This window comes from Ctenocephalides felis, unplaced genomic scaffold (genome assembly GCF_003426905.1).
Source record: "Ctenocephalides felis isolate EL2017-DRISC unplaced genomic scaffold, ASM342690v1 CF-g0.4_SCAFFOLD_01170, whole genome shotgun sequence".
Lineage (NCBI taxonomy): Eukaryota > Metazoa > Arthropoda > Insecta > Siphonaptera > Pulicidae > Ctenocephalides > Ctenocephalides felis.
The window spans coordinates 24,920,865-24,940,634 of NW_020537324.1; the positions used below are offsets into that span (position 1 = coordinate 24,920,865).

The 19,770-nt window shown below is 28.1% G+C and overlaps 1 protein-coding gene across 1 annotated transcript in view; it reads left to right on the forward strand.

The window, feature by feature from the left end:
- Window positions 1-19,770, forward strand: part of LOC113366988 (nitric oxide synthase-like protein) — a 270,726-nt gene that overhangs the window by 198,412 nt on the left and 52,544 nt on the right. The gene's annotated exons all lie outside the window — the stretch shown is intronic.

Genomic DNA, 19,770 nt, shown 5'->3' on the forward strand with positions numbered 1-19,770 from the left:
AAAGCAAGTGGGTTAAAGTCGTGTAATTTTTTAATTTGCCTCCCCCCTCTGAATTTAAAAATGGATTTTTCTGTGGGGCGTGCGGCCCACGTTGGGAATTACTAGTCTAGGAGTACAATTTTTTAATCTATCAAAATAATCGAGTGATCATCAATTCCACAGAACCTTCATCAGATTTTCAAAAGATCAAAGTTTTTATGAATATGCATACAAATCTCAAATTGTAGGCCGAAATTGAGACGATAAGTCTATTGAAATATCAGGGTAACTCTTTTGCTATAAATTGTCTACTAATTTACTACTAAATAAATGTCAATAAAACAATGATTAAAAAAAATTACCAATAGATCTTGGATTGTAAAAATTTACAAGCGATCGAACGGCTTATATTTTTGCCTTAGATGGCAAAAAATTCATCGAATTATTAAAATATTTTTTTTTAATTTAATTAAAAGCAAAAGAGTTCTTATGCTTTTGTATTTATAGAATTGCTTTTTTCGCTACAATCAATTTCCATTATATGAATGTCTTAAATTATATATTTTATTCGACTAACGCCCGCTATGTCCGAAACAAGTCCAACTTATATCCGCAATATTAGGGTGTCGGACACTTTTCGGTCTTAAAGTAACATATGTGAAATTTGAAATACACTACTGGATTGTAATTAATATTTCAGTTCATACACCTCAATTTGTTACTAAATTAAAAACGACTTTGATAAAACCAGTGGTGTTATGCTAATATTTTTTGCTGGAACGCTAAAATTTAAAAACCGGTTCTAAAACAAGTTTTCATGTTTTTTCCGGTTCCGTTCGAAAAGGAAAGAAACAAAAATTATTACAAAACTCATTTTGTGCACATGTATGTATGTTTATTACAATAATAACATTTAATAAAAAATAGTTGAATAATAACGTATAAAATTTACTTATTAAATCATTTTCTGTATGTAGCGATTTTTTTATATTTTTTCTTGCCGGAACGCGTTCCGGCCGAAAATAATTTGCTGGAACGACGTTTATTACAATAATAACATTTAATAAAAATTAGTTGAATAATAATTTATAAAATATACTTATTAAATTATTTTCTGTATGTAGCGATTTTTTTATATATTTTTTTGCCGGAACGCGTTCCGCCCCAAAAATGATTTGCCGGAACGGCAAAATTTTCCGGCGCGTTCCGGCTCGACAACACCACTTCTTACAAATCACTATAATTGATTCGTAACATAGATAATGCAGGTACATAGGTATGCAGATGCATAGGTAGCCAGGTAAACAGGTTAAAAGGTAAAAAACTAAAAAATTAGAAAAGTAGACAGGTAAGCAAGTTGACAGCTAAAACTAGTAGCAAGTAGAAAACTAAACATATAGGTAGGTGAAGAGGTCAACAGCAAGATTGTCTATTTTTGGAATTTGTTTCTGAATATCGAAAACTAATGGACCTACATACAATCAATTTTTCATTCCTTTAACCAAAGTACCAAAATTTGTCATTTTCTGGTCAAATATAATTCTTACTAATCACTATTTTAGATTCGTGTACAAATAGAATTAATTTTAAATAGGTACATAGGTATACAGGTACAAAGGTAGCCAGATAGAGAGGTTAAAAGGTAGAAAAGTAAAAAATATGAAAAGTAGAGAGGTAAGCAGGTTGGCAGCTAAAACTGGTAGACAGGTAGACAAGTAAACATGTAGACAAGTAAACATGTAGACAAGTGAAGAGGTAAACAGGTAAACGGGAACAAATATAGATAAGTAGCTCGGTAGACAAGGGGGCGTCCAATAATCACGTGAGCCTTAAAGAGGGAAGGATGGTTTGACAAAAAATCACAAAATGACACGTAGGGAAAAGAATCAAGTGTATTTATTTTTGACCTCAATATAATAAAACAAATAAATTTTTCCAAAAAATATCAAAAACTTCACAATTTTTTCTAGGTACAAAAAATATACGTGATGTTTTATGGGAGAGGAATATGTAATTTTAAATATCATCACGTAGCATCAATGGTTACATACCAAAAATGGGTAGATAGGTAAACAGGTATATTATATATAATTTGAAAAATATTATTGATTAAACAGATTATTTACACATATCTGGATGTTTCTACAAGACAAAATGCCGCTTACAATTAGTTTATTCATTCACAATGTAATCAATAATGATATAGTCTTCTAAAACAATAACAAATCAGTATACCGAAGAAAGCTAGAAATAACATTTTTCTATAGCAATGTAGTGAAAAACGTTATAAAGGAGTTAATATAAATATTCAACAACAATATGTACTTATCTGCCTGTGTGTTTAGAGACCTTCAAAAATGTCATTAAAACCCACAAATAGTCGTGTTTTGTATGTAAATTCGACAACGTGTTTTTTTATTTACACCGCGGGTTCTTTAATGAATTCGGAATGATTGAAATGCAAATAAAATGTGTAGCCGTACCCATTACAATAGGCCGTTCTTGTAAAGTGTCCCTGGAGTGTTTTTCGTAAAATGATGTGGTTATTACACCGAATTCTGCGGAAGCTGCTACCCTCTTATATATATGTAAAACATAGAATACATTACATATAAGCTGACACCTCTGCTGTCAAATAGACGTCATATTAAAGTCAGAGTATTACCCGAAGACATTCCTTTCGTATTTTCGAATCTCGGATTGTTTTGATATATTTTTTTATTTCTCGTGATTTATGTTTACTTCATGTTTTGGATGGTATTACGCAGTTATTTTGTGGTAATTTGAGCCATGCAATTGTGTAAGGAATTTTTTTGTTGAAAAGCAATCAGAACAGAGAGTTCCATATGATGGTGTGATGATACTTCTTCTCTGCTGTGGGACATTTTACAAGGCAATACAATCATCTTAGCTATTTGGTATATTATTATTAGAGGGCAACAGTAGTTGACCTTTTTTCTAATAGTGATGCTGTATTTTATCCTAAACATTTTGCAGCAAATTTGATAACATATTTATATTTTAAAACTTAATTTGATCCGATAGTATTAGACAAAATGATTTTTCAAGTATTTTGACGCGTTTTTGTTATACTGAAGTTCTTTCAGTAACTGGAAATTATAGCAATCGACGATCATATCATTACAAATTAATAGACTATTAAATTTGTTTTCCTAAAATATAAAAATAAAAGGAAAACCACTCTAAATACAAATACGAAAAATCAAATAAAAATTTAATCAAAATCATAAATCAATAACTTTACCTACTGAACCGAAAACCATGCGGACTTCCTCTTGATAACTAGAAATACACTCCAGCCAAAAATAGAGAAAATATTCCAACGAAATATTTTGATCTCACATAATAAAAACAATATAATTTATTTTATACAAAAAGCAATATTAACCTTGTACTCTATTAATGAGTAAAATTGCGCAATTTGATAATACTATGCATTTTTTATTATTGTGTAATAGAATTAATAATAAAAAAATCGGCCTAAATTTTTTTTTCAACAGTTAATTACAAGAAAACGGCTCGGTAGATTTTCACCTAAAACTAATCAGTATCATTCCCAACTAATATCTTTCAAACAGTTTTTGATTTTTTAAAATCGATTCGGTAGTATGAGCTTAAATGTGAACGAAAGGTTCAACACTGTTTTCCAAATTACAAAGAAACGACTCGGCCGATCGTCGCGCAAAACTGAGAAAAGATAATTCTCATCGAGATACATCAAATGCTTTTTAAATATCTGAAATCGGTTCAGGCGTTTTTAAGCAAACGTCGATGAAAGTTCTAATTTTGACAAATGCCAAAAAGACCATACTAATTTTTGCAAACTTTGACGAATTTTTGAAGCTAATCCAGTTGTCGTAGGGCCGTAACATTTTGGTATGATCTAGAAGACTATGGTATCTACCGTCAAAAAAATAATCATAAAAATCGTCGAAATTTTTGTTTTAAAACTTTATTACAAGAAAACGGCCCGGCCGATCTCTACCAAAAACTAATTAGCACGATTCCCAATCAATATCTTTCGAACGGTTTTTGAATTTTCAAAATCGAAACAGAATTGTGGGCTAAAACGTAGACGAAAAATTTTTCACTTTTCTGCGATTTATAAAAACGGCTTGGCCGATCTTCGGACAAACAATAGTCCTTATTGAGATACATTGAATAGCTTTTAAATTTTTGAAATCGGTCCAGTCGTTTTTGAGAAAATGTCGATTTACGAATTAGCGAATCGGATTTTTCCATGAAAACATAAACTTCTCCTTCGGGAAGTTAATTATATATGTACTTATATATTAGTGTACAGCATCAACAATTATTCTAAGAAATATTAACTAATGGTAATGAGATCAATTATGTGAGATAATATCACCAATGTGTGATATAAAAATTAAATGCTGCGATATATGGTGTAATAATTTCGATAAAAATACTTAAATAAATTTACTTTTTTTTTTCATTTCTCAACTTACTATTTATTTTTGTGTGAACATATAAACACCTAATTTTTAATGTTATAAAATCGTATTTTTATTATAATTTTAGAAAAATGTTTTATCATATATATGTTAACACAAGAATCACAACAAGCCTCAAGAGAAAAAAACTTATCCCTCAACAGTCTGTCGCAAATTCAATTTTGAAATATGGAAATCGTAAAATTCAATATCTTCATATGTCGAAATCAAATTATTCGCTGCATTTGAAATATGCCATTAAATGTTGCATTTCCTATGGAATGCATTCACCACAGAAATAATGAAAATTTACAGATGTCATTCATATATTTTAGAATAATATTTTGCTTATATATTGGTGCTCGTATTTCAAATCGTAATGATTATAAATTATGTATAACATTTGTGACAGTGGAATAATTAAATTAGTAGTTTCAGAATCTTTTGTATATATATATATATATATATATATATATATATATATATGTATACATATATATATTCTTTAGTTCCTCCATTGAAAGTACCAAATGAAATCTCACTACTATTTTAACATTATTAATATATAATTAATATATAATTTAAAATTAACTTTAAAATATATTCTACAAATATTGTTAAGAAATTAAAATATTATAAAACTTCTAAATAACTGGCTGTATTTAGGAAATTTTTTTTTGGAACTTCTGCTAAGAAATAGAAAAATATTTATTACTATTGCTTAATAAACAATAAGAATTATACAAAACTGATGTAATAAGCATTATATCTATTTAATACCCATTGAAAGTTAAAAATTCGCATTATTATTAAGTAATTTTTCATAACCACCAGACTATACCTTTTTGAGAAAAATTGTCCTCTTCAATTAATTTGTTACTACTTTTGATGATACCCAAATCATTCGATGTTTATGGCAATATAAAATATAAAAACTTTTACAATTGTATTTATTTTTTAATGCAATTCAAATCAATTACATCGTGTTAGACGTTCTTCTTAAGTTTTATAAAAGTTATGCCAAGAATTATAAAAAAACATTCATCGTATGAATTCATTATATAGAGTATTGTAGAAGATAATGGTATTTAAAGTCGCCATGAATATTCATCACCACGAACAATAAAATCCAAGGAAGGCTTTTTAGAGATCAATCATTATTTTTGAATTCTTATTACTCAAATCTTAAAAATATACATACACATCTGGTGTATATATTTTTATTTGTATAAAAATGGTATGAGTTTATTTTAAACAATAAAATTCAATCAAAGGTAAATCCTCTGAAGATCTTATTAGAACATTAAATGTAATGAAGATATACTCGATTTAATTTAACACATAAGCTTTTATTAACCGAAATTAAATTATATGTTCAGCAAACTTTCAATTATACGAACTAAATGCATTGGGTGGAAATCTTATGTGTTTATCTACAAATATACATGATTATACTTATATATATATATATATATATATATATATATATATATATATATATATATATATATATATATTTATATATATATATATTAAGGTATCGGCTATGCCTGTATCGATAGTCAATAGAAATCTGCGAAATTGTGTCACTCTATTGAAGTGTTTTACCATTCATTAAATATTAACGTTAAACACATATACTCTATAAAGTTACATTCTATAACAGTTATTGAATAGTATGGGAAATGTTTCATAATTGAATAGACTTTCATTCATTAGTTAGTCTAAATTAGTTTTCTGAATCAAAAAGTTCTTAAAGTAATATAGCAAAATACAAAAACAGTTATTTTTTTTTAGTTATAAAAATATTTTATAAAAATAAATTATAATCTATAACGGCAAAACAAAGCCAAAATTTAAGTAATGCAAGTTTGAATTGTTTTCAAAATTGAACAATTCAAATAGTTTTAAAAGTTTGTTAGGTATAAATACACAAAGCTTTTACACTCTTAGTTCGTGTAGATAAGTTTTTCAATGATGAAATAATTTGTTTATAATTTAAAACTTAAACTCATTCAATTTGATTTACAAAACAACTTTTAAAAATTTAAATTACAGCTTTCATAACATTCTATGTTCTATTGTTTGAGTATTGAGTTGTATTTCATATTAGTTATATAGGTAATATGCAGTGGTGTTGTGCTAATATTTTTTTTGCCGGAACGCTAAAATTTAAAATCCGGTTCATAAACCGGTTCAAAAAATTTGATATATTTCGATAAGAACTCACAAATCTAATATATTGACTTTTTATATAATTAACTCTATTATACACAGCTAGTCTATACATTAAATTGTACAAGTATGAGGGAATCATTGAGTACATAATTTATATTCTTCAATGACATTAATCATATTTATTCTGGTATTATTTGTATTCATTAATACCTACATGTATTTATTATGATATAAACGTACTCAAGATTTATTACAATACTTTATAAGACTTATCTTAGTAATATGATAGATAATCTATTACCTATCATACTATACTATTATATATTATTGTATATCATATATAGATATCTATTATCTATCATACCGTGAGATACCTATACCGTCATTAACTTATTATATACCCTACATACCTTTTACTTCTAATAAATACTATTGTCTAATTTATATATTCTATTAATAATATGATAGATAACCTATTACCTATCATATTATACTATATTATTGTATATCATATATGGATATCTATTATCTATCATACCGTGAGATACCTATACCGTCATTAACTTATTATATACCTACAGACCTTTTACTTCTTACTTTATATATTCACCTATATTATATAGGTTTACCTTACGCCCTATGTATTATCTCTACCTATCTATTGCCTATACCGGGAATTGAACCCGGGACCTCCGCGTGGAAGTCGCGCACCTTAACCACTACCCTATCGGGTACCCCCACTAATAATATAATATGGGACGCACTGTTGTTTCCGCGGGTCATTTTCTAGTTAATTAGGTAATTAATACTAAGGTGGCGCGACGACACGCGAAAAAAGACGGTTGATTGTAGCGTTACGGTGGTGTAGTGGATAAGGTCGTCGCGTGCCACGCGGCGGACCCGGGTTCGAATCTCGGTAGGGTTAATGTAGCGTGTAAGGGAAATTATAGGTAATAGGATATATAGTAGATATAGGTTAGGTGTATTCGGTATACAATGTAGGGATTTGAGAGTATATAATGAAATATAGCGTATGGTACAGATGTAAGGCGTGTAGTATAGAATGCAACGTATAGGCACACGTAAGGCTATAAAAATACATGAATAGAAACCTATGATGTAGATGTTAGCGTATAAGAAATGCGAATGAATGTAAGATTTAATTTATAAATATTATTTTTTCTATAAGAAGTTCATACACCTCAATTTGTTACTAAATTAAAAACGACTTTGATAAAACCAGTGGTTTTGTGCTAATATTTTTTTGCCGGAACGCTAAAATTTAAAAACCGGTTCTAAAACCGATCTTCATGTTTTTCCAGTTCCGTTCAAAAAGGAAAGAAACAAAAATTATTACAAAACCCATTTTGTGCACATATATGTATGTTTATTACAATAATAACATTTAATAAAAATTAGTTGAATAATAACGTATAAAATTTACTTATTAAATCATTTTCTGTATGTAGCGATGTTTTTATATTTTTTCTTGCCGGAACGCGTTCCTTCCCAAAAATGATTTGCCGGAACGATGTTCCGGCGCGTTCCGGCTCGACAACACCACTGGTAATATGAAAAACAACTCTTGTTCTCTTTAAGGTTTTTCATTCGTATATATACATTTCTATATAATCCATTGTTTATTTCATGAAATAAGTTAATTATTACGGTTTTTACATGTTTAATAAATAACAAGAATTTATATATTATAGTTCCGAAACGTCGATAAAGAATTGTAGGGTAGTACAAGGCACAAATATCCAATTTGATTTTAAGTAATTATACTGCCTAAACCAAATTATCAATTAAACAAAATAACTATATAACCATCCTCAGTAAAATTACCATTTAATTCCTACTTATAGAAATACGTTTGGTTTACTATTTTTCAAAAACTTGTCAATAGGTCAATTTGTCATAGGTGCAATAAAATGGAACAGCCAAACAGATACAATGCTTTATTCAATTTTGAATAAATTTCACGAAATAATAGCTACAATAATCAGCCAATGCAAAATATAAAATTCATGGTCACATTTTTTTACTGAGATAACTCTGTAATAAATTCATAACCTTGATCTGGTACTTGCACAAAAATATTCATGAAGAGAGTTGGAATGACTATTAATTTAATTTATTTCTTGTAAAACTGCTTTTTCTGACTAATATGTGAGCTTACATTTTTATTTATTGTTTTTTATTTTTTACTCCTTTGCTAGGATAAAAGTTCAGTTAGTCTTAACTACTCCATCCACATGTATGGATATAAATTACTTCTAGAGCTTTAGACAATTGAAACTGAAGCTTTTTTTTTAATAAATAAGTTAAAAATATAATTGAAAATATTTTGAATTTTATATGATAACTGCTAGAAGTTCTTATATGTTTATGATATAATGAAAACTCATTTCCGTCAATATTTATTCCGTAACATTAATAGGTCAAGAAAAATAAAAATTAAACATAAGCTTTAAAATTAACTAAGTGTTTACTAATTTTCATTTAGAATCTATAATAATCTATTTCTCTAGGTATAATCTTCAATGCTCTCTTGTATTAATTTAATTGTGTATATATTGTTTATATAATATGGCTTTTTACAAAAATAATAAATAGCAAAAATAATTATTATTCTATGAACTCGTTATTTGTTCGTGGAATTGAATAACGCACGTACAATAGAAAACAAATACAGTTTGCAATACATTGTACATGTTTACATTTCCCGCGGCCCAGAATCGTTGAATAGCGATCTTTCAATTATTATCACGCCTTATCAACGCTGGTTTCACAGTCTTGTAACATTCTTCTGTTGTTTTGCTTTGGCGATATTTATGAAGATAATAATATACTTGGCAAGTCGTGCCCACGGGCCTCTTAATTATAACTTATAAGATTTATCTTATTGTATCTAACTCAATTACGCGCGCCGAGAAAATTCCTAATGCGATAACACTCAATTCACCTTCCCAGGAAGTTGTGCAGAGCCCCAGAAGAGGCCCCCGAGGCAGAAGAACACCTCGACGGTGTCTGTAATTATAAAAATAATGTAACGCGTTTAACAGGCAATGGGGCATCGTTGTTCGATGGGTTGGAAACTTTTTCCGTTTAAGCTATTTTTGGTGAACGTGGAAATTTTAATTTTCAGACAGTCTTGATAAGTACCTACTTTGCGGCCTTTACGTATTACCATATATAAAATACTTTTTTGAATGGTTGTATGAATAAGTTTTATAAACGATTCTTTATTTTTATGGGTTGTGAAGATTTAATAAAGTGATACAAAACATATTAAAGTATTATATATAACGTTTATGTTGAAAATATTGCAGAGCGGGGCACAAAGATCCAGTTTGACTTTGGCAAGTATATTGTGAAAACCAATTACAATACAACAGACACTACATGTAAAAGAAACAACAACTGACTATGTTCATTGAAACTCCTAGATAATTGAATCTTGTAGAAATGTGTTTTTTATTCAGTTTTTCAAAAATTTGTAACCTGGTTCCTTTTTGTACCATTGGCGAGGTAAAAGGGGACGGCCCGGATGCACTAGGTTCAATGTCTTATTTTTAATTCTAAATGATTTTACAATATAATAGCTACATTATTCAACCAAAACAAAATATTAATTTAATGGATTCATTTTTTACAGATATAGCCCTGTATATAACCTTAATCTGATATTTCATCCAAAATATTCATAAGCAAATATTGAATAAATATTTATTTAATTTATTTCTTGCAAAATTGCTTTGTTTAATTTAATTTACTTTTGTATTTACTGTATTTTATTGGGAAACTTTTGCCAGGGTAAGGATTCAATTGGTCTTTTTTAACCCCCCCCCCCAACTGTAAATTTTTATATAAAATAAATTTTATTGAATTTAACTTAAAATTAACAATACATTTCATGAAACAATTAAATAACGTATACTTAAATATTCTATTGAGATTCCGTAAACTAAAAAACAGTGCTCATAACCAAAAAAACATTAAAAAAACTTTTATTATGGATTTTCAAACATTGCCGTTTATATCGATAGCAACTTTATATAAATCAAGGTTATAACTAGTTATACATGCTCTCCCCTATCTTTTCATATATTATTGCTAAAAAAAATTAACTTAACTTGTTTTTGAGATATTGGTGGTGGTCTTTTTTGACCCGCGCACCTTCAAACCCCGGTCCACCCTATATATATTTAATTTAGGCATATAACAAAATTATTTTAATTATTAGTTCACATATATCATCCGAGCCCTTTATGCGGTTTCATTACTTCTTGCAGTTTTCATATTGCAAATCCCATTAAAAATTTTCTCCATCTTAATTATTAAAATAAAAATCGTTTTATTAAAATAATATTCAGTTAATTTGATAGAAACGAAAAGAATTGTGCTTTTTCATGAGACTATAGGAAACATGATTCTTACCACACATCTGCACTATGTAATATTCTTCTCCAATAAGAATAAATACTGAAAGAACTAACTTTCTTTTATATTGTGTGCGATGAAAAATATCTTCAGAAACTATTTCATTGATTTGTACTAGATATCTTTGTTTTTGGTGAATTTTCTTAGGATTATTATTTATTATTGAGATTCATAACTGGAGTAAAAAAATGCAAATTCCATATAAATAGGCAAATGAATGATCAAGTATTGTTTTTTAAACAAGGAAAAAATGTTTCAATAAATAAAAAATATCAGATAAATTTTTTTCAATCAAGTAAAAATTATTTGAAGCATATAGATTTATTATAGATGAATATCCGTACATTGGAGTTTATATCTACACTTTACTTTAAATTATTTAAAAACAATGAATGATTTATTTTCATTATATAAAGTTTGTGGTACTACCTAAAAATTACAATTATTTATGAAAAGATAATTGGTGTTTTTTATATATTTTCAAATAATAATAAAACCATTGAATGTCCTAGACAAAAATATATTTCGAATTAAATATTTATATGAAATCCAAAAATTATTTTTTTATATTCAAAACATAAACACACTTTTAAAAAAGCTCCTATTTTTATAGCACTAATCATATAACCAATACTCATATTTTTAGGATTTTTGATATCTCCTAATATTTTTATTATGAATCAATCCAGTGAATTCTAATGAAAACACCACATGTCCCTTGCACATTAAAATATCAAATATCACATCAGATCAAATATTTATTTTGTAATACAAAAACTACTGTTTTTATTATCCAAGAAGCTCGTAGGCTTTGAATAAGCAAACAGATCAAATCAAATTCGTTTTTGCCGGCACATCTCTCCTCGGTCCTACACTTGTGCTAGAGTCGCATAGGCGTTCCTCTCGTATCTGTATTTCCCGAATCCGACCCAAGCTGGTGCCGTTTTTAAAAGGGGAGCAACATCAGATTGAACGTGTCAGGGGATCAATGTCTTACTGCAAAATGTATCCGGTATATATGCCGTACAGTAGATCAAGTTCTTTATGTCTTCGATAATACGGGAAGCGCCCACGTGATGGAATATCGCGAATAGACAGTGTTTCGGTAAATATCTATGTAAAAATATTCAAAACGCTTGCAAGGGATATGCATCGTTTGAAATTGGCAAAAAACGGATTTGAGAGTTTACCTGGTGCTATATCTAACTCACTTGCACGTGCAATTGACGGTATGTTATATACAAAATTTTGAGAATATATATGTTGAAGGAGATGAAATATATTTTGTGAAAATACTCGAGTAATGTTTTAAATCGTTTTCTATATGTTATGTAAAAATTACATTTTTTTATTGATGTTTTTAACAGCGATCAGAACTTGAGGGCTCTGTGAGCTCTTGTGATGACTTAAAATAGTCAACTACTAATACTTAATAACTACGTTTAGTTGATATTTTTCTAGGTGACAACCCAAACAGTTGTTGTATCTCTTTGTAATCCATTTTTATTATTACAATATTTGTAATAGTGATGACTTTTTTCATTATCGCACAAATGCCGGATCAGGGCTAATACTACTTTAATATTAAATTATTTAATTTCGAATTCCCTAATATACCTAAGGTACGATTAAGGTTCTATGAAATAGTGGGCTATAGTTTTCGACACAGGCGTGATTAAAAGTTTACCATATTGTCTGTTTATGACACAACTATGTCTGACCAACAAATCAATTATTTCTACAATAATTGTTTTATTTTATATATTTTATGTTATGTGCATTTTATTTCATAATACAAATATCCCCGAAAAAATCTTGTGAACAAAAAGCTAGTAGAAAAGTTGGCAATTAATTGGTAAACGTAAAGCTAAACAATGATCAGAACTGCATTATTTTATAATATTATCTACTGAAAACTTCAATAAAGCTTTAATAAATACAGATAATAACTTAAAGCAATAGTAATGTTAATTAATTTAGTTTACATTTGCAGGTAAAGATTTATCTTGTTACTAAGCAATATTTTATGATATAGAGTGAGTGACCATTATTCGCAAATAATACTAATTTATATTCAATATAATGAAGTGAACTTTCGGGTAGCATTATATGTCGAAATGCAAAATTATCAAATTTCAGCATTGCATCGAAATGGTGAAGCCTAACAATTTGACGTAATTAATCTATATCATCTACTAGTATTAACTGATATCATTAAATTTTAGAATCTGTTGTGTTAGTAGACATAAATTTTACCCAAAATTTAACACTTCCTTTTAATCTCATATTATTATAGTTTGTCTTATTAAAGGACTAGCAAATTAACAAATTAATAAAAAGTTAACAAATTTTATTATTTATATTTCTATTTCTTTAAGTAATTTGTCTAATTCTTAAAAATATAGTTCCCCAGAAAATTTATAAAATAATTATAAAGAACTAGTTGTTTTTTAACAATGAAAATTTATCTGTGTATGAGGAATCATATCAACAGCTTATAAGCGTTTTCTATTTGTATTTAAAGTGAAGTGAAAATAATTAGACATGTATTTTATATGCTATTGCAATGTATTTCTTTAACCAAGTGTTACTAGATAGCATCCTAGTAGTTGACCATTCTCTTTCAAATGAGATTCTGATAAAATGTTTTTCTAACAATTTTCACTTAAAATCAATCTAAATTTATAATCACAAGTAAAAGAATATTTCAGTACTCATTGTAGTGCGTTTATAAGGCTCTAACCACGAAACCAAGACAAGCTTAATGATTATTTTTACATTAGGTTGACATTAGAAGATTATTCTATTTCCAATATATGTAACCCAAGATATAGGCCTCTTTTTCGCAACAATGCCCCGAAGGCCTATTTTCACTTGGAAGCATATTTATGATCTATTCTTTAAACTGAAAATGTATATCATTTCTGCATGATATCAGATTGCACCCAAGATGGTACTTTACTTCAAAAACCTGTGGTTGCAAAGTCGAGCTTTTATTATGTACTTCGCAAAGTACCAGTTATAAAATTTAAGTAAACTCAATAAACAGAACTGTGTAGGTTCATCATTTTTGACATGCAATAAGAAATTGTACTTTCATGAAATTGTAAGATGCAAATTGTGTTACAAAAGACATTATGTTTTTCATTTGTTGTATGATTTTTTTGTAGTTTACAGAAGACATTATAAACATTCAGTTAATTCAATTTAAAAAGATATATTTTAATATATATATATAATGGTTACAACATGATGGTGGATGGTGGTACATAAGTTTACCCTTTATACCTTGGGTATTCATCATTACATATTTTAGATCAGAACATTTATATGAAAAAAAAATATTACAGTGTCTTGTTTTTATGCGATAAAAAAGAATAGTTTTGACCATTATCAGATGTAAAAGAATATATTATCAGATGTATTATTGTCATTTCTTCGTCGTTACTAATTGCTCCGGCAGATGTTACAACTAACCCAATCACAAGGAAAGTTGTAACACCGTATTTTTTCTAGCAAAATAATGTATATCATGTGTGGATACATTTTTGTTTGAATCGGTAGAGGGATAGTTTACAGCAACTATTCATCTTTCAGTATATATTATTTTTTTCTACAAAATCTTGCAAATACTAGATTCCTTTTGGTTGTTTTAGTAGATGGATAGAGAATTGCTGTTTATTTGTAGAATAATGTTATATTTTCAGCGATATTTTCGAACACGCTTTCACACTTGCACACGTGGTTATTTGAGAATAAGAAATCAGCAATTACACGTGCTGACGAGCTTCTACAAACACTCCAAGTGTCGCGCGTACTTGATGATGCGACATGTCTGGAACAATCTAATGTAATATTCATATCAGTTCCGCCTCGAGGGCCTTCTGTACCTTGCAAAAATTCTACAAGTGACAAATGGTGGAGTGCCTGTCAAAATATAAGCGCGATATATCATAGGATATGTGCATTCATGAGTACACGTACATCATCCGATTACTGACAACTTCATTTTTCCTTAATGCCAACTGCATGCTGGCCGTCTCAGAATTTCTAACTCTTCTTTTTTTGCTAAATTTTAATAATTTATAACAACGATGATAAATTATGAAGGGTTTTGCACATCATTCTAAACGAGAAATTGATTCGGGGTCTGGTATGGTGGAAGACTGATACTTGAATCTTAAGTAAATGTCATTTTAAAGATGCAGGTATAATAACAGTTCTGTTCTCACTGCAATTTGAAGTCTTGAGTTTCTAGATTATGTGTTCCATTTTTATTTGTGTTTTCACTTCAAATCACGTAAGGGTGATTTTGTAAATTTTTTCTCAAATACATAATCTCTATTCTAATAACAGTTAATAACACTAAAATTTCTAGTTAATGTAGAAAAATTAAAAATACCTGGGATCTTTTTTTTTACAATTTATTTTTGTTAATAAAGACTTTAATGTCTTATTTGGGATCTTATTTGCTAATTGTGCAATGTCATTCTACTAAAAAATCATTGTTTTGGGTTTTAGAGCAAGATACTTTCACTTCAGCAACTATATATAATATATTAGTTTTTGTTAAAAAAATTTCTATATACGTAGGATTGTGGAATTATTCTATAATATTATACTTGTATTATATAAATAAATACTTGAGGCTTACATAATAAACCTCCTATAGAAGAAATTTTTAATTTCGACAAAAAATCGGCCGAGTCATTCTTTAATAATTATTTGTTGAAAACATGTTTGACAATTTTAATAAAACTGCTTAGCGATAGAGTTTATGATCTCAATATTAGTTTTTTCTTGATTTAAATATATTAGTAATTATAAGTGATGTATAAAAATTAAGAATTTCAAATACAATCTTGTTTTGCTTAAACTGCGTAATATATTTATAAATTAAGGCAAATTGCTTGAACTTCCAGTACGGAATCTTGGTACGGAACCCAAAAAAATTTACACAAAATGTGTACACATCATTAAAATCTTTATAAAATATCTGATAATTTGATGTACATATGTCCAATAAACTTTTTTGACCGCCAAATGACATTTTTTTTACTTTTTAACTTATTTTCAATGAGAGTCCATAACCGCTAGACCTGCTTTTCCAAAAATTTGATCAGTTCTTCATCTTGGCAAAACAAATAAAATGTTTTTTGAATTACTAAAATAGGGCGTCGTTCTCTTAAAAACCGAGTTACCGTTTTTGGCACTTTTTGTCCCGAATCTTCGAAATGACTAGACCTGCCTATGTCAAAAACTAATCAGCACGTCTCCTTATTTATGGAAATTGAATGTTTTTTGAATAATTGAAATCGGTTGAACCGTGTTCTCAAAATCGTCGACGAAAATTAGTATCAGCACACACACACACACATACATCAATTTTTTCTAAGGTATGCCAAAATGTTCAGAAACCTCTGCAACGTAAAGATAAATAAAAAAAATTGAATTGTGAAGATTACTATAACTTGCCCTACGGGAAGTTAAAAATTGGATATTAAGATATAATTTTTTTTATCTATATTTTGTTCAGCAAATTCCTTGAGTAAAAATCTATAAATTTCTTAAAAAAATTAAGTAAAAAAAATAAATTTACAAAATGTAAAATTACTATTACTCTAAAATATTAATATTTTTTTTAATTGTGAGTGTTTCAAATTGCCTGTATCCAAATAGTAGTTTCTTAAAATTGATACAATCAAACTGTAAAACTTAAAACATAATTCCATAGCGTATTCTTTATAAAATCAATTTTTAAAATAAAAATTACAACAATTGTGTATTTTGTTGAAATAGAAGAGATTTGAAAAAAATCAGTTTTGTCTGAATCTACAACTCAAAAATATTTTATATCTATTTTTTACTAATAATTTAACTTGTGACTGGCTAATACACCCATTTACATTCATAATTGCCCTACTAGGTATTATTTATTTATACCCCTCGGGACTTACGCGCGAAAGACGACGTTTTTAATTAAAAAACTTTCCGAACAATAACTTGTATATATAATATAATATATATTCATATTCTACATCATTTAAATGTGTCCGTCTTAATTAATTTTTTTGTCACCACAATTTGAGACTGTTAAAACGTGTTTTGTTTGAATTCTCAGTGACTTCAGAAAGAACGTGTAAATGATTTTTAATAATAAATTCTATAAGGTCACGAAGTTTTTTATGTCAAAATTAGAGAACAATTTGATATAAAGTAGACATTGTTATAGTTCAAAAAATAATTAATCTGTATCTTGGCAACAATTCTTGGAATGAGCTCACTTTGCACTTGCCTTTATTTTTCCAATTTTGTTAGAATAAAAGTCGATTCATATTAGTTCCTTTACATCGTCTGTTATTAAATTACTACAGGTGTATTGTTGCTGATGCAAATTGAGATAATGTACATGTCCTTTTAGCACAGCCATATAATGGATCGTAATGCAATATAATGAAATTGAACTCACCTACAAACTATCCATCAACTAGAATGCGTTACATTTAATAGGAAATGATATATTATTACTTCACCTGCACTGACTATAAGTATACACTGTATTCACCTTTTACAAATCCTACAGTTTTGCTTGGAAAGTAATATTACTTTTTTCTCAGAGGCTGACTTTTTATCGGAAAAAGTGGTTTATGTGATCATGAACTCTCACAGATTAAATCTATTACTGATCTTATATATGCTGTTTATATGTTTGTATGAAATATTTTTATCTGCTTCACCGACCATTCAAAACGTGGTGTATCATCAATATTAAAATAGAGGAATTTTATAGAACATTTTTGATTCCGACATTCGTGTACTCTCAAATCAACGTGTACATGATAAAATTTTAATTTAATTTTGAAAACACAACTTTTTTGGTTTACTCATACTAAACGTCAAAATTTGTTAGGAAGATAATAAAAACTATTGCATGAATTAACATACACTTTTACACATGTTTCTATATATCAGCTCTCAGAGATATATCAATTGCAGAAGATATATCAATTGCTGCTAACTTGGGGTCTAATGCTAAAAGTAAAATTAAATTCTGCATTAATTTTTTTTTGTAATGATAGCAACGACTAAATTACCTAAATTTTAATAATTAAGTCAAGTAAAAAGATACTTAATACATGCAAACTGAATTTTATTTATTTTATTAATTTTATATATGTATAGATTTAAATCAAACCGATTTATTTATAGTGTGATTATATTCCATACCTAATCGAATATTGGAATATTCAGTTCAATATTCGATTAGCATTTTAATAAGATAGATAATTGAGTTCACGTCAAGAGATATAATTTAAAATGCACGATATCGATTCGTTTTAACTTTTTTGAAGTTTTCAATTCCAAGATCTTCAAATTGTACAAGTGCATGTTCAAGCACGTTTTAAGAGGTAAAACAATAACATCATTAAGGGATTTTTCCTAATTTTTCCAATTAAGTATTTTAGATGACTTATTCGCAAATTGCGGTGTTGCTATTGCACGTGCCTTATAAATATATTAATTAACTAGTTGGTATTGGTATTATCCTTGAGGCAAGTTACATGAACTTCCCGACATGTGTAAATAATCGACTTAATCAATAATAAACAAATTAATTTATGAGTGATTAGAAGTATTCCGAGAGAATTTATTACACATAATTGAAAACGAATCAACACGTTAACTCGGAGTATTTTCTAAAAGCAAGTTTTCACAAATCAATATTTTTTATAATTGAACCAGTTTTCGTAGGACGTTAATGGTTCAGTATGTTCATGAAGACCAAGTAATCGTTCGTTATACCAAGTAAATTATCTAATTTCAATTTTAACAAGCGTCAACAAAACTACTCATTTTCTCAAACTTTGATGAATTTTTAAAATTAAACTACTGTAGTAAGGCCGTAATATTTCAGTAAGTTCTATAAGACCATGACACACATCGACAAAGAGAGTTTCATAAAAATCGGCTTAAAATTTTTTTTCAACAATTAATTACAAGAAAACGGCTCGGTAGATTTTCACTTAAAACTAATCAGTATTATTCCCAACTAATATCTTTCGAACAGTTTTTGATTTTTTAAAATCGATTTGGTAAAATGAGCTTAAATGTGGAGGAAAAGTTTAACACTCTTTTTCAAATTACAAATAAACGGCTCGGTAGATCGTCTCACAAAACTGACAAACTATAGTGCTCATTGAGATACATCTAATGGCTTTTAAATTTCTGAAATCGTTTTAGGCGTTTTTGAGCAAACGTCGATGAAAGGTCTAATTTTGACAAATGCCAAAAAAACGATACCAATATTTGCAAACTTTGACGAATTTTTAAAGCTAAACGAGTTGTCGTAGGACCTAGAAGGCTATTATGGTCATATACATAAACTTCGGGAAGTTAAAAATTCAGGAAAAATTCATTTTATGCAATAAAAAATCGTGAATTATGTAACAAAATTATCTAAGACATGTTTTCTGGATAAAAAAGATTTGAGTAGTTCATATTACAAAATATACCAAAACTGTAATGTTTTAATAAATTTTATACAATTTTGATTAAATTCTATGCTAAACTTTCTTCACTGAATTTATTTATCCGATAATATATGATGAAATGTGTTTCTTTTTTTTTAACTTTTGCAATACTGCATATATTAAAATAGAGGAAATTAATAATGCACTATTTCAAATATGATCTC